General features: G+C 46.4%; 1 protein-coding gene across 2 annotated transcripts in view; it reads right to left on the bottom strand.

Moving 5' to 3' along the window:
* ZNRF3 (zinc and ring finger 3) overlaps positions 1-16,914 on the bottom strand; it is a 149,408-nt gene extending 132,494 nt beyond the window's left edge. The window contains exon 1 of one of the 2 annotated variants that reach the window (XM_025858264.2): positions 16,733-16,914. The gene's annotated coding sequence lies outside the window, so the exon portion shown is untranslated. Of the gene's footprint in view, positions 1-15,980; positions 16,065-16,732 lie in introns of those variants that run through there. The other variant, XM_073886740.1, reaches the window with a different exon arrangement.
* Between the last annotated feature and the right edge of the window lie 23 nt (positions 16,915-16,937).

Raw genomic sequence — 16,937 nt, 5'->3', positions numbered from 1 at the left:
ACGCATGTGTGCCCACATGCCCAAAACCGACAGAGCTCAGGGTCAGGACAATGATCTAGCTGCAGGGCGCAGGGGTGAGCAGATGAAGCTGCAGCAAAGTGCACCTCCCAAGAAACAGAAGTCAAAGAGGGAAGTGGGGACCAGGGAGGAACGAGCCTCCTGAGCCTCTTGCACAATGCTTAAGAGCCCCCACCTGGGGAGAAGGGATACCGTCTAAGTGGTAATACACTAAGCATGTTAAGAAAAGATACCCGTGCTATGACTTCTCAATGAAGAGCACCTCTGGATTCTTTAACCTTGATAAGCTACCATTTTAGAATAAAAATGTTCAACCACAGGTAAGGAATGTCATGAAACAATGTATATCATTTTCTTCATCATCATCCTCATCCTCACTAAAACACCAAAGTATGCTGTGAGTAGCTCACTTAATCCTCACAACTCTAGGAAAAATTTCTCTCCAATTTACAGATGCAGAAACTGAGACCCAGAGAGGCAAAGTTATGTTTCCACAGCAGATAACCAGGTTCAAACCCAAAGCAGTCTTTCCTACCAGCAAAGGAAATCCAGGGCCACTCCTTCTGCAAAATTTGTAACTTGCTTTAAGGAACCTGGCGAACCCTGCATATTTACATAACAAAGCTAAAAACTGCTTCTCCTAACACCCCTGTCAATGGTCGATGACACGGAAGTGTCCTCCCCACTCCTCCCAAATGCAGCTGGCTCAAGGATGTCCCTGTAACACAGAACTAAGGAGAACTTATACCCAAAGCAGGTTAGAGCGCAAAAATTAACTTGTAAGTTGGTTCTTAGGAATACATGTGTTACCTTCTCCCATAAAATGGTGGTGTCATTTCTGCTCCACAAAAAGCCTACCCATGCAATTACTGATGTACCCAAGGTTTGAGGACCCCACTCGAGTCAGCTCATCTCTTAAGAGCTAATGCAAAGCAGAAAAGCAGCCAGAGCAGAGGTCAAGAATCTGCATACTAAACTCCTTATGTCCCCTTGGCATCTTGTTGCATAATGTTACACACAATTCTAACAAACATGGTTCCCCGGTTTTCTAGGAACGAATGACAGAAATCAGAAGCAGCATCGAAGAATTACCGAGGGAGCAGCGAAGAAGAGGGAACAACTTCTACAAAGGTGCCACATCAGCTCCTGGAAAGACGGCCTCGTGCACTGAACAACTCCAGGGGGTGCCCTTCACATCTGTGGTCACCCTGGATCCACCTGAGGGCCAATTTACAGCAAGTAGAAGTCACGTATCTTGAAGAAGTAAAGCTCTTCCTAACTCACACGAGACCCCTTCAGGCTGGAGTGAGGGAAATGTGCCAAGACTGAGACACCAGCCCCGCCCTGAAGGAGGATCCAATCTAATGGAGAATCACACAGCTGACCCCAAGTCAGCAAGCAAAGACTAAATGTGTGGTCAGCCTCCCCTTCTAAAACAGTTAAGTTTCCATTCAAAGGGGTGGGGGTGGAGGGGTTGCTTTTTCTGTTTTGAGCCTTGAAGGCAAGCCCCCCACAACATAAGACTGCTTGAGCTGATAAGCCTGTGAAGCTCCCAGCCTCCAGTAGCTCAGCTCTCCTTCTGTCAAGAAATGCTAGGGGTGCCTGGGTGGCTCAGTTAGTTAAGCGTCTGCCTTCAGCTCAGGTCATGATCCCGGAGTCCTGGGATCGAGTCCCACATTGAGCTCCCTGCTCAGTGGGGAGTCTGCTTCTCCCTCTGACCCTCTCCCCTCTCATGCTCTCTCTCTGTCTCTCAAATAAATAAATAAAATCTTAAAAAAAAAAAAAAAGAAATGCTAGGACCGCAGATGGTGCCGTGAGTCCCATCCTGCTCTGCCCGTCGGGGCCCCCGTCTGGCTTACTAGACCTGATCAATTCCCTTCCTGACATTTCACTGCGTAACACCAAGCACCACAGAATTAGTCATGCAGGGCACCATCTGCAAACGGGCAAGCAGCGTTCTAGTGTGGGGTACCAGGCTCCTCCTGTCCTAACGCAGCCTGCCAAAGCTTGAGAGCTAGGCATCGGAAGGTCCCACCCCTAGGTGATGGCACCCACAACCTGGGTCTTTACTGAATACAGGAGAATAAGTAGGGGAGAGGATAGGCCTTCCTGGGATGGGGAGAAGAGGGGAATGAAGATAAAGAGCTGGGGGAGGGAGAGTCCCCCCAACCATCCTCCCCCGCTCATTCTTCTTTTCCTCCCTCTCCTCCAATCAGCTATCATTAGGTTAGAGTTATCAGAGGGCAGGGGATGTTGGTAGCACATGAGAGGAGGGGGTTGGTAATATTAGGAGATAGGAGATTCCCTATTCACCCTGCAGCAAGTAGGGAAGACATCTGTACATGATAGATAGATAGATAGATAGATAGATAGATGACATATATGTCATATAACATCCACAAGTTCGCACGAGGAGGATGAAAACAGCCTTGCAAAAGTAAATTAAGAAAATTAATTAACGTTATCTAAGCATGTAGTAAGAATTCTAGAGTTTTCTACAATATCTTCCTGCAGGGATACCTATGGGGAGTCATTTTACTTAGAACATTCAAAACCATTCTGCCCCCATCCCACTGCTGTTTCAGAGCCTCCCCCTTCCAAAAACACGGTTGGCATGGCAACCCAAGCACCAGTCACTGTGGTCCATAACCACATCCGCCAGGGCTTGGCATGCTGAGGCGTGTGCCAACTCTGTTGTCTGTAGGGCACTCCTGGCCACAGTACACAGCAAGCTATAATCAGGGCAGAAACCAGCGCATTCGTATAGAACTCGACTCAACATAAATATTCATTAAATGGGAAAACCTATGGTGATGCAAAGTTGAGATGGCAAATTTAAACACAAGGGTCAGGAAACGCAAAAAATTACCACTGCCACTGGAACTTGAAATCACCCACACGCACATTTAATGCCACAAGCGAGTTTCTATGTGTTCTAGAGATTTAAACCTAATAACACCAAAAGTTCAAAACTACACATTAGCTGTTTGATTAATTCCCTGGGATGGCATTTACTGATAGTCACGGGAACGTTTCCAGAGCAGACATGCCATGAAGAGGCCTGGAAAGAAACCCTCCAGTATAAGTGAAATAAAACACATTATGAACCCTAGAATCTTCCTGAAGGTCCCAGTGCCCAGATGATAGCCACTATTCCACAAAAAAAAAATTATCTCAACATGCCAACATGTTTATAACCAAGCAATAACTGAATAATTCCCAGATGTTTATAGTGGGCCCCATAAAGAGTAGAAAATCAAATGTTTATGAAATTGAAATTGAAATTTCTTCCACACGAAGCTTGCTGGCCTCTTTAGAAATACTACTGTAGTCCTTTAGAACTCTGCTTCCCACCCAGCACTTAAAACACAGGATTAAGGCCCATGCCAGAGCTTCCAAAGGCAGGCAGAAATGAGGCTAACAGTATGGTACAAATTTAAGTAAAGACCCACATACAGTTGCTTCCGATGGGTCATACTGGAGCTACATAGAAGTTTTGCTGTTCCTCAAAAGTACCTGTTTTCTAAGATCATCAAAATATTAACCAAACTACAATAAAACACACTCCCTAAAAGTCTACAGTCAGGCTGAGACAGTCTCTTCTCCAGCATGCTTTGGACACTGTACCCAGGCAGTCACACACCAGGCTGGAAGGAATTAGAGAGGACATCAGCCCCTGGCCCACACCTCCCTTTCCAGACCTGGAAAGCTAGGGCAAGGTGAAATTACTGTGAGAGTCTGGTCCATCCCAAGTATTTGGAATAGCCCTAGGACACACCCATGTCTGCAAGTAGCTTGTGAATTGTTACAATCATAGAAAGTTCTCTCAAGGGCGCCTGGGTGGCTCAGTCATTAAGCGTCTGCCTTCGGCTCAGGTCATGATCCCAGGGTCCTGGGATCGAGCCCCGCATCGGGCTCCCTGCTCCGCGGGAGGCCTGCTTCTCCCTCTCCCTCTGCAGCTCCCCCTACTTGTGTTCCTTCTCTCACTGTGTCTTGCTCTGTCAAATAAATAAATAAAATCTTAAAAAAAAAAAAGTTCTCTCAAAAAAGCCCAGTCTTTTTCTGGCCATACTGATATCCCCATCACTAAGTATTACGATCTAGAAGAAGGATTTCAATTTGGTAAATATTTGACAATTGTATTGCAAGGGATGAATAAGACACAATCCCTATCTACTGGGAGTTGTGATCTCGTGGGGAAAAGAAAACATGAACAAGGGAATAACTACAATGAGAAATTTAAGACCAGCTGCCAAGTAAAGGACAGAGCACTTTGGTTCAAAGGAACACACTGGTGGAATAGGAAACGCATGGTGGGAAGGACTGGACATGTGACCCCCGGTGCAGGTGAGAGCCCTAGGAGAGGGAAAGGTGGGGTCGGGAATGTGGGGGCGTAGAAACGTATTATAGTAGAAGAGCACTTGGAACGAGAGGCACAAAGGAAAGCCCAGGACCCACTCAGGGAACAAGGGTGGAACGCAAAGGACCCAGGTCTGCAGCCCAGAGGCAACAATGAGAAGGAGACTTCAGGCCCAGGTCCCCTGTGTGCTCAGCTAGGTTGTCAACAGTGGGACGGTACTGAAAGATTTTGATCAAGGTTGTGATGAGATCCAAGGTTACCAATCGAAAAATGAATCTGGTGGGGAGAGGAAGAACAGACTTGAAGAGCGAGAATTCGAGGCATGACAAGGGAAGGCTGGGAAGGTCAGCAAGGAAAGAGGAAATCAAGCATCCTCTTGAGTGTACCATTTCCCTTTTGACTTGGCCACAGGCTACCTTGATTTCGATTTTGAAAAGGCTTTGCAAGTCAAGATTGCAACATTATTTACATGCCATTGGCTGTCTTACTTACCACTGACTTCGGAATACTGAGGCACTTTCTGAAAAGATGACAAACCTCTGGGTACCCTGTGTCATTTTTAAAAATTGCATAAAGGTGCCGAACACATGTGTCACATGCATTTAAGTAAAAGTGTACAGTTAGGTACAAAGAAAGGCAGTCTATGTCAAGTATGGGACAGACCTTGGCAACCAGGACAATCTGAACGGCAGTTGGCCTTCTGGGGCAGAATCCAGGGAAGGCCAGTCCCAGCTGAGAGAAGAAATAAGATAATAATACAGGTGAAAGTACACTGGGGACCCTAACCCACCAGGCACATGGAAGATTTTCTGGAATTCAACCAGTGGAGTGGGATGCTGTCCGAGAAAGACCAGCACTGGGGAGCCCCAAGACCACACTTCTAATCACAGCTTCTCTTGTGACCAAAGGCTGGAGGCCCTTGCCCACAGTCCCCTCACTGTAAAAGGACAGCTGAGCCACAGCATTCTCAAGGCGCCCTCCAGCTCAAACAGGAATTCTAGAGGTCAAAAGAAGCCAAGGAGCAAAAAGAAAAGAGAGACAAAGATCTTCAGGAAGGCACAGGTCAAATGACATCAGCCTTCAAGAAGAACATGAGAAAATGGAAGCCCCTGTACCAAAGCAAAAAAAGCACTCTGGTCACACAGCCATTCAGCCTTCCCCAGCAGTGTAACTAGAGGCTCATGGGGTCCACTGAGGCATCACCATACTGCCACAAATGGGCATCAGACACATTGCATGGTTGAGGAGGGAAAGAAAGGAGGCTCACGGAGCACCACATAAATGCTTTCAGCTTTGGGATGCCTGGGTGGCTCAGTCGGTTAAGCGTCTGCCTTTGGCTCAGGTCATGATCCCCGGGGTCCTGGGATCGAGCCCCGCAACAGGCTCCCAGCTCAGCAGGGAGTCTGCTTCTCCCTCTGCCCCTCCCCCTGCTCGTGGTTCCCCCCTCTGTCAAATAAATAAAATCTTTAAAAAGGAAAAAAAAAAACAAAACACTTCCAGCTTCAGAAATTTCAGAGAAAGGATGGCAGACTCCAGTGCCCACAGGAGCCAGACATGGGTAAATGTAATTCCCAGTGAGTGAAGTAAACCAAAGCAACGCAATAGAGGCTGGTGAACTGGAGGGCCCACGTCCCATCTGAAGGGCACAGTTGCCACTCCATGGGGGCAGGTGAGGCTGTGCAGAAAAGTGGACCCAATGTTGCCGGATCTTTTACTTTTGCAAAAAGAGCCACAGCCCTAGATTTTTATGTAAAATGTCTAAGTTTTTAGCAGGGATCAAAGAAAATACCACGAAGCGGTTTTCAGCCCTTGGTCCTGCTGTCTGAACGGCAGCCCTGGTGCTCTGGCGCTTGGCTCTACTTGATCTCTGCCCACCGCAAACTGACAGCGCCACTCCAAATGAGAGGACAGATTCATGGGGCCTTTCTGGACCTAGCCTGCTCGTACGCAGAGCACCTGCTCTCTGTGAAAGCGGCAGGGCACAGAACCGTGGATGCCGAAGCAGCACCTCCTGGGCCACAATCTGCTGCCACAGGGTGTGCCAAGAGCACAGTGGTGGCTTCCGTGAGGTCTTCTCTAGGCCTCTGAGCACAGCCATCTGCCCGGACAGCCGCCCTCTCCCTGCCCAGAACACACAGGCAGCCTGTTGCTCCTGAAGCGTGCTCAGATGCACCTACAAGGAAGGACCCAGATACCACGCCAGGCACCTTCCCTTGGATACAGACATCAGTCATAACTCAGTCCCTCACGGGAGAGGAAAAAAGCCAGTATTTTACTATTCACTAGTAGAAATGCACTGACTTGCACATGGATGAAGTCGCCTTCTGGAGTTTTTTGTTAGAAACAGCTACTAGCTGTTATGAGCAGGAATAGGTGGAAACTTGTATGCCAACCTGGTAGGCGGGTATAAACTAAAACCACTCTTCTGCAGAGCAATCAGACAACACAGAGCAGGAACATTCAAAATGTTTATACCACTCGACCCCGTGGTCCTAATTCTAGAACTTTATCCTATGAAAATAATCAAGAAATGGAGAACAGCCATTCCTTAGAATAATGGAAAACAAGAGTATGTTACACAGACACTAAAAAGGTTTCAGAACGGTTAGCAACAGGGAAATACTCAAGGTGGACAAAGGGTTCTAAGCACCAAGTAATACTTTCTCACATTTTCCTTTAGAATACCTCCAAGACTACAGGAAAATGAAAGGAAAGCTATACCAGGACACAAAAGGTTAACAGAGGTTCTCTTTAGGTAATGGGATTCATTTTTTCATTCATACTTTTCTGTATCTCCCAAGTATTCTACAATAAACGTGTATTATTTTTACAACTAAAAAATAAGTTACAGGGGTGCCTGACTGGCTTAGTCAGTACAGCAAGCGACTCTTGACCTCGGAGTTGTGAGTTCGAGCCCCACTGGGTGCAGAGATTACTTAAAAATAAAATCTTAAAAAATAGTAAGTTACAGATTATTTTTTTTTGAAGGAAGATTTTGGCCCTGACTAGAAGCAATGAAAAATGAATCTATCCTAACACTTTTGCCTTCTCTACCAAAATACATCAAGTTCTCAGGCAAGCAGGTCAGTAAGCTTCGGCTTTAGGTGACCCTTCAAAATGCTTACCTCAACTCTCAGCCTCAGTTTCCTCTGGGGCAAATTTCAACTGCCCAAATTTGTATGGGACAAATCTCAGAAATAACATCTGAAAAGCAAATGCTATATCATTGGTGCAGAAAAGGCTATATTTTTCTCTACACTGTATCCACAGGACAAACTCAATAAATGTCTGCTGGCAAGTTACCATACTCAAATTCAAGTAAAAAAATCAAATTTTAGGGGTGGCTGGGTGATAGACATTGGGTAGGGTATGTGCTATGGTGAGTGCTGTGAATTGTGCAAGACTGCTGAATCACAGATCTGTACTTCTGCAACATATGTTAAGAAAAAAAAGAAGAAGATAGCAGGAGGGGAAGAATGAAGGGGAGTAAGTCGGAGGGGGAGACGAACCATGAGAGACGATGGACTCTGAAAAACAAACTGAGGGTTCTAGAGGGGAGGGGGGTGGGGGGATGGGTTGGCCTGGTGATGGGTATTAAAGAGGGCACGTTCTGCGTGGAGCACTGGGTGTTATGCACAAACAATGAATCATGGAATACTACATCAAGAACTAATGATGTAATGTATGGTGATTAACATAACAATAAAAAATCAAATTTTAATCAAATTATTACAGCACTGGATAAGACCTTACACACACCCAACTGAGCATGATCTTTACTTACTTACTTACTTATTTATTTGGCTCCATGTCCAGCATGGAGCCCAATGCAGGGCTTGAACTCATGACCCTGAGAGCAAGACCTGAGCTGAGATCAAGAGTGGGACACTTAACTGACTGAGCCACCCAGGCATCCCCTTTATTTATTTGTTTATTTATTTATAGAAAGTGGGGAGGGGTGGAGGTGGAGGGAGAGAGAATCTTAAACAGGCTCCATGCCCAGCTCAAGCCCAATGTGGGGCTTGATCTCACAACCTTGAGATGATGACCTGAGCCAAAAATCAAGATTCAGATCTCAACTGAATGAGCCACCCAGGAGCCCCTGACCCTTACATTTTTAAAATGTAGCACCTTCACCACAGAAATCCCCATTCCCACATAACATTTTTAAATCAAACTGCTAGGATGCTCAAAGTCTATTTTCACCAAATCTAGTCTACACATTGAGTTTCTGAACAACCCTATCACACTGGCTGCTGGAGAGAGAAGGGGGGATTAATACCAAGTCTTTTTTTTTTTTTTTAAATACCAAGTCTTAAAACACATCTTAAGGGTAATAAAAATAAAATGCTCTGCCTTGAACCACAATAGGCCAGCTGACCTCATTCTCTTCACACTATCATAAGTCAACAGAGCTGCTAAAAGTCAAGACTTTAAAACATCTCATTCAGGCTACAAATGGAACAAAGAACCTCTACCCTTTACCTCCTCCCTATCCTGTTTGACAGGTATAAAAAGGCACGTCTCCACAAAGGGGTTATCAGCTTTAACCTCAAAGGTAGGTAAAAACGAGTCAGAAAAGGCCAGAAGGCTCAAATCCACATACTATTGTCCTTACATACATGTTTCTTCAGAATGGGTTGCCCAGACCTAAACTTCGCACCCTGCACCACCTGGTCCCTCAGTCTCCTGTACATGTGTCCTACTGTGGAAGACTTGTGGTTTGCATGCTGTTTGCCCCCTACACTCAGCTCCTTGTGGGCGGGGAGAGGGTCCTATTCATCCCCCACCTGCTACCTCACCTCGCCCGGGGTCTGGTGGACAGAAGGCAGCAGTGAATGTCAACAGAAGAATACGGCACCTGCAGTGGGTTTTCACAGCCAGGAGGATGGAATGAGCAGGGAGAATCCACAGCTTTAGGTTCTTGCAATCTTTTAAATCAAACAAGGAACAAGCAGTCTATGCAAAGTCAGAAAGGTACTGAACCTAGGCAATGATCTCTTTGGAGAAAGCGATGCAGACTTCGAAATGGCTCTAAAAAGTCAGCCACAGGAAGGAGGTGTGTCTCACACCAGAAATCCTTTAAATGCCAGAACACTTATGGCCACTCCCACTTTCCCAATAGCCAAAAAACAGATGTGCCATTGAGTGACAGTTGTATACTTCAAGTCATCGGTCCCTCTTCCCAAACTTGGCAGATTGGCCCTTCATGGGAAAAACAAGTTAGAATGAGAGAAGGAAATAAATCTCTGTAAGCGTAGAGCGTTTTCCTAGTTGAAGTTACAGCCTCACTTCTTGGTCAGTGATCCTGGGTTTATACCTGACTCCAAATTGCACCATCAATTCCCATCATCTCATCCCAAGCAGAAGCAAGTGCCAAGTGAAGCAGCCTTGTAAAAACAGAAATGGCTTAGAATCACATAGCCCTGGTTGTGAATCTTAGCCCTATCCCCACACGTGCTCAGTGATGTCGAAAGTAACTTCACTCTCGGAGCTTAGTCTCCTCATCTGAAAACCTGGGGCATGCTGTCTAGCTTGCCCATTAAATGTGAGCACAGCACCGTGCCCAGAGCCTGGCACACAGAAGCAGATTGGCACAGATATAGCAGTAGCTGTCTTATAAAGCTCTGACAGAGGGAAAGACTGAGCAAGTCACAAAATTTAAATCAAAGGAGAAAAGCAACCATTTAGGGGCAGCTGGGTGGCCCAGTTGGTTAAGCATCTGCCTTCGGCTCGGGTCATGATTCCACGGTCCTCGGATGGAGCCCCGTGTTGGGCTCCCTGCTCAGCGGGAGTCCCTCTCCCTCTGCCCTTCCCCTCCCCCGGCTTGTGTGCAATCTCTCTCAAATAAATAATAAAAATTAAAAAAAAAAAAAGGAAAGAAAAGAAAAGCAACCATTTAAACCCAAAGTACTACTTAAGAAGGCCTGGCTTTCCCCAATGATATACTTGATGCTAAAGCGTGCTTCTGCATCTGTGCTCCCTGGCACGCTCAGCTGAAGTGCAGCCGAAAAGGACAGAAAGGCTCCAAGCCTGGGAGTCTAGAGACCCAAACAGTTATCAGGGTCATCTCTACTCACCACATGCCCTGGGCAAGGCACTTCACTTCTCTGGATCTCCTTATCTCACACATTAAAGGGCTGAATCTGTTTTTCCGATTATCAAGATTGATTTAAATGTCATTTTTGTCATGAACTGTAAATCCACATTCTCCAGACTTGGGAAATGCCAACAGGAAGCAAAGTTTTCACATGGCACATACTTAGATTAATGAGGATTCTGAATACCAAACTTTGACTGTCATTTCTACGGACACTGGGGTTGGGCTGTAAACTCTTCTTCGCGGGTTTCTGTCCATCCGTAATGGCTGTCCACATTAGAGCTTTCTCAATACTCCATGTTTTATCAAGTAAAGAACATCTACAGACCCTTATATTGTCAGGTATCCCGCCCCTTAACATGCACACACACAGGTTACTCCCATGCAATCTGTAGTTTTAATACCAGTGGGTCCACCAGAACCAGAGAGAGGTCCATTCTTTCCATCTAATCAAGCAACTTTCTGGAAATATCAACCAAAAAGGAAAGATAATCCCAGAATGTATTAGCCACGTCAAAGGAAGTTACTCAAGTCCCTTAAGACCCATTGCCTGTTTGATGTCCATTCTAAATCCATCATTCATTCACCAATTAAGTGTCTGATAAGTAGCAGACACTGGGGACCCAGGGATGGATCCAGGGATGAGTAAAAACAAACAGACCATGCCCATGGGGCCACGGGCCACAAGAGAAGGCGTGAGGAGTTGTTTTCAAGGCATTTCAACATCGAAAGATGCTCCATTTCATTCTCAAGGAAATGATGAAAAGGAACACATTTACAGTCTACTCTCCCACATGCTGCATTCAGATTGCCACCTTCTTGCGCTAAATGCAAAAATTCTTTGAGGGGCTATTTTCTCACTTCACCCAAGGATAATGCATTTAACTAATACCAGATGGATGCCCAGGAGAGAAGTTAATTCATTACAGACAATGGATGTCTTGGGAACTAAGGGCTCAATTTCATGGGGAAACTCACTTGGGAAGGATTATCATTTATCTATACACATGTCTGTCTCTATAAGAGACTGTGGACTCCAAAAACCAGCACAGTGTCTGAAAATAGGGTTTTAATAAACATTTATCAGATGAATATGCCCGATGGAGACACACAGACCTGCAGACTTCTCTACAACTCTTGCCAGCCTGAGCCCCACATCACTCCAAATTCTTAGGAATGGACTCTTTGATGATGGGTATTAGATCAGTGCTTCTCTTTTTCCTCTTGGGGAGAAGAGGCAGCACAGAACCCCAAAAGAGGAAAAACTGTATCTTCTCAGAAAAAGAGAAGAGTACATCCACAAATGCATTGTGTATATAACCGTGCATATAATTTCAAGGGTTCACAGGCCCTCCCTGGAAGTCTGTGAACTTGAGGTTAAGAACCCCTATACTAGGGGCGCCTGGGTGGCTCAGTTGCTTAAGCGACTGCCTTCGGCTCAGGTCGAGATCCCAGAGTCCCAGGATCGAGTCCCACGTCGGGCTCCCTGCTCAGCGGAGAATCTGCTTCTCCCTCTGACCCTCTCTCCTCTCATGCCCTCTCTCACTCCCTCTCTGTCTCTCAAATAAATAAATAAAATCTTAAAAAAAAAAAGAACCCCCATACTAGATTGCTAGAAATTAGACTCAAATTAATGCCCAAACCTAACCAGCCAAGTTCTACATATTTGGCAAAAACAGAAGCAAAGGGGGCGCCTGGGTGACTCAGTTGGTTAAGCGACTGCCTTCGGCTCAGGTCATGATCCTGGAGTCCCAGGATCGAGTCCTGCATCCGGCTCCCTGCTCAGCGGGGAGTCTGCTTCTCCCTCTGACCCTCTTCCCTCTCGTGCTCTCTCTCTCTCATTCTCTCTCTCAAATAAATAAATAAAAATCTTAAAAAAAAACAAACAAACAGAAGCAAAGGGGCCAGACAGACCTGGGTTTCGATCCAGGTTTTATCATCTGCTAGCTGGGTGAGGGTTGGGGTAAATCAAATCGCCTTTCTCGGTCTCAGTTTCCTCATCTGTAAAATGGGTTAACAGTAGTTGCTAATTCCATGTTAAAGTCAGGAGGCGATGAGTAAAGACATGATGTGCTTGGCATAGTGCCCTGTACACAATAAATGGAGGCCATCACCACCTTCCACTCTGGTCTGCAGATTCCACACTTAAACCTCCCACTCCCATCTGCACCTCCATTCAGCGCTGCATTAGCAGCTCCCATGGGATCTTAGAGAACAAGGCAGAAAATAAGAGCCCCTAAGAATTCATAAGGTCACAAAACACAGCCCTAATGTTTTCCCCAAAATCAAATGCTTGGTTTTAACCTATGAAGGCCCTTTTGACAAGACAGTCAGCAATCTCTTTCTGTGTAAATCCAGATCAGCTGCCAACACACAATTGTTTTATGAGGCAAAGACAATTTTTAGAGGCAGGCCTCTTAACTTAAAATGGAGATGAAAAGAAAAGGATTTGATCAAATACCAAACTGCAGAAACACACTGACAGGGAAACAAGGCAGAAAAATTAGTTTCCTAAAATTATTCTCTGTGATGCCCTTAGTTAATATTGGATATTTAAGGATGTCACTCAGCCCTTCTAACCCACTACCCAGCTTCCCCCAACCCCTCATAGCTAAAGGCGCTGGCTTAGTTCTTAAATATTCTCAACTTTCCTCTGCTTTCAAGACCATTCAACACTTAACCCAGGATACAGAAAGGCCAATTTTAGAGCTACACAAAACCTATCATTCAGAGTCCTTCTACAAATGAATTTCTCAAGCGTTTCTAAATATTTGACTTCAAGGGGGGAAAAATGCTTTTCCACTTTAAAACAATCTTTCATCTCTAGCGATGCAAATTTTCTTTGTTTGTTTAACCAATCCACATACCACTAGCCAGTGCTTAATCAGGCCTTTATTTAACATCACTAACCATGTGAGTTGTGCAGCCAAGTCTGAAAGTTTCAGATAATGATCTCATAAGAGCAACAAATTGGTTCAAAGATGAAATATGTATCAATATGTCTAAGAACCCTTTCAAGTTCCACACTTCAGAATGATAGAACTGTAATTCCTCCAGCATTCACACTGTACGCCTGACACTTTATGAGCAAATGGACTTCAGTGCTGTATGAATAAATAAGATAATATAATTAATAGCATTTCATATCCACACACTGTTTTCACTATTTCCACAGATGAAGATGTCAAAAAAGAAAAAAAAATCTCTTAACAGAGCACACTGGTGACCTTGAGAAAGTTATTTAAGCCTAAAATGCACAAGAAGAGAACCAAGAATCCTGGTGACTAATCCCAAGGTTTGAATTACTATCTCTCTCTGACACTGACACACACACAAATACACACACACACACACACACTCTTAACCAGGTCCCCCCTTCCCCTAATGCATGCAAATGACAAACAGGTACCCTAATTAGAAGTATCTGGGGCAAACCAGACTATGATAAGGTATCTCCCATCATTGTATATAATAGGGAGGGAGGAAAAACAGTAATACAAACCAATTTCCTATCTTAGAACTCCTAGACTCCCGAACAGGTCTTTTTCTCCCCTTAACCATGAACAACAGTACTATCAAACCCCAGTGAAAATAAACAATGCTTCAGTGGCACTGTTTAGGTTTAGTTACACGAAAATGAATTCTGCTCTGAAGACCATAAAATACTAAACAGCAAATCACACACAGTTATTTTAAGATAGTAAATAAAAGGAGGTTTGAAAAGTTCAACAAGGCACTTCGAAAACATGATTAAACTGAAGCTGAACACCAATTTGTTTCTTCTACCTTCTCATTTTTCATACAAAACGTTACATTCCCTCTCAGCGGTCCTGAAACACCAGCTTCCCTTACAAAAACACCTTTCAGGGCTGACAGGGGCCACGCCAGTTACTGCAATCAGGCAATATTGGAAGAACTAATAAAAGCATGCCAGCCTCTGTACACACACAGCCCTGAGAGCCACGCTGAGCTCCATCTCTGCACTTAAGAGGTTCTGCAAGTAGGCCCCCACAACAAAGTTATTAAAGATATGGAGTGAGAACACCAAGAAATGACTATTCAGACAGCTCAGATAAACTCACCAACACACTGTGCAGTTACAAAGGAATTAAGGACACCTATTAGTGATTGCTTAACAAATCAACTTATTAAATACCATTTAAGTCATTTTTCTTTACTTAGCAACTGTTGACTTAATTGGGGGGGCACTCGGCTAATGGACTTCAAAAGAGTTAGATAAGCACTTCAAAAAGATTCAAAAGAGAATAGATTCCTTCTGCCAAATTCATACATTCTCGCTCTACTCACAAGGATAAAATAGCTACAAATGGTGTGCTTAAACTGCTAATTTTGTATTAAATAGTGAACCCAAGATTATCTCCAAAGCCCAGCACTACCCATAATGGATAGCCCGCCAGACAAACTAGTGTGGACAAAGAGTCCAAGTTTAAAACACTGCAGATAAAAATCGCAAACTTCAAAAGTCTCCTTCAAAAAGTGAGGTGCCATGTTAAAACATCTTTTCTCTTAGAAGGCTGTAAGTCAAACATTTCTAAAGCCATCAGGGCACAGTGAAAGCCTCAAAGAGAAACAAGGAGTCACAAGGAGCAAGCTTTAAGATTCAAACTATTCTTGAAGGCTGCCACTAAAATGTGTAGGAATCTTCAGCAGACCATCTTCTCTAAAGCTTACAAATTAAAGACCATAATTATAACATGAGCAAGGAAAGAAGTCCAAAAGCCTTTAACATATGTAGTCACAGGACTCAAACATGTGTTTCCCCTTCTATTTACCCTGCAGAAGTTTAAGATGGGGATAAGAGTCGGGGAGCCTGGGTGGCTCAGTCGTTAAGCGTCTGCCTTCAGCTCAGGTCATGATCCCAGGGTCCTGGGATCGAGCCCGCATCGGGCTCCCTGCTCCGCGGGGAAGCCTGCTTCTCCCTCTCCCACTCCCCCCACTTGAGTTCCCTCTCTCGCTGTGTCTCTGTCAAATAAATAAATAAAATCTTAAAAAAAAAGAGAGAGATGGGGATAAGAGTTCTGTGAGGCAATGCTGCTGATTAATCGCCTGGCAGGGGTGCCTCCCCTAGCTTTGTAAGGACACACCTCTAAGGAGCCAAGCTGCACAGCTCCCTGTCCTATCCACGCAGGGCTTTGAGCATGCACCACGGGAGGGGAAAGGAAGAGGCTGCTATGCAATCATCCATACAGTTCCCTTCTCTTCATTCATAACTCATCCAAAGTAAAGCACACAAGGCCCCAAGCTTAGAGCCCTGCAGCCATCCCATCACCTCCAAAAGGGCTCCAAATCAAGCCAACCGTTTCATCGCCCGCATCCGAGGCATGCATATTAACCGCCGTAAGTGCGCTGGCAGTCTACTAACAAGTTGATAAAATCATAGCCAAGGAAGCGGGAAGGCATCTACCCAGCTCAGTCCCTCCTCCAAAGTGTAGGCACGGCTTATAAAAGCTCTCCTTCGCCAGCTCCCTTTGGAATGCAGACCTCTCTCACTGGGAGCAAGGTGGGGAGGCCCTGTCAGTGAGCGACCCTGTCTCCCGATTTCCAGGATTTCCAGGCCCTCCGCAGAAGTCCTTGGCCCAGGAGCGGGCAGGCAGTCTCCCTCCCACCCTCTGTAATCTGAGGCACGCAGCGAAGGCTGCCTTCTACGGCCACTCCAGGGCACTCGCGATCCCCACTCCTCCGCCAGCTCCCCCTGCTTCCTTGCCTGCTACTGCTTGTCCAGAGCCCTGCTGGGGGGTCAGCGCCCAGGTGAAGCTGGCGGCAGGTTCCAGGAAAGAACCTAATGCTGTACAGCCGCAGACAAACCTGGCTAATCTCAAAAAGAACATGCAGGGATGGAAAGCAAAGCCTGTGACCTGAAACAAGCCACCCCATCCTTCATCACTCATCTTTCCAAAGTTGGCATTCAACAGGTAGTTCCAGGACTTCCACCTGAGGCAAACCGAAATGCCCAACCGGCCCAAGAGGGCCGCCCCAACGTGGGTATCCGGACCCGGGGTCCCCCTCCCGCCCTCGGGACCCACAGGAGGCCGAGCCCCCACGTGCACTCGCTCCCCGCTGCGGCGCGCTAGAGGCCACGTCCCGCCTGCCGGCCGGGGAGGGATGCCGCCGGCCTCCTCGCCGCCCCTCCCGTCCGCCCGCCCGCCCGCCAGCCCGCGGCGGGGTCGGCGGGCGCAGCCCCCGGAGCCATCTTGTGGCGGCGGCGGCGCGGGGCCCGGGCGGCGGGCAGCTACCTGCACGATCTCGCCCTCCGCGCTGAGCGTGGCCCCGGCCCGCGAGAAGCGGCCCGTGAGGCCGGTGGTGTAGGTGGTGTAGTCGCCGCTCGGGCTCGACTCGAAGAGCACCACCTCCACAAACGCCGTCTCCTTGGCCCGCGCCGCGCCGGGCCCCGCGGCCGCCAGCAGCAGCCCGAGCAGCAGCGGCAGCGGCGGCGGCGGC

The sequence above is a fragment of the Callorhinus ursinus genome, unplaced genomic scaffold (assembly GCF_003265705.2).
Source record: "Callorhinus ursinus isolate GAN/ISIS: 27379988/994484 unplaced genomic scaffold, GSC_fseal_2.0 scaffold72, whole genome shotgun sequence".
In the NCBI taxonomy this organism is placed as follows: domain Eukaryota; kingdom Metazoa; phylum Chordata; class Mammalia; order Carnivora; family Otariidae; genus Callorhinus; species Callorhinus ursinus.
Note: the sequence above shows the minus strand (reverse complement) of the source record. Positions and strands in the feature narration are given on the sequence as shown.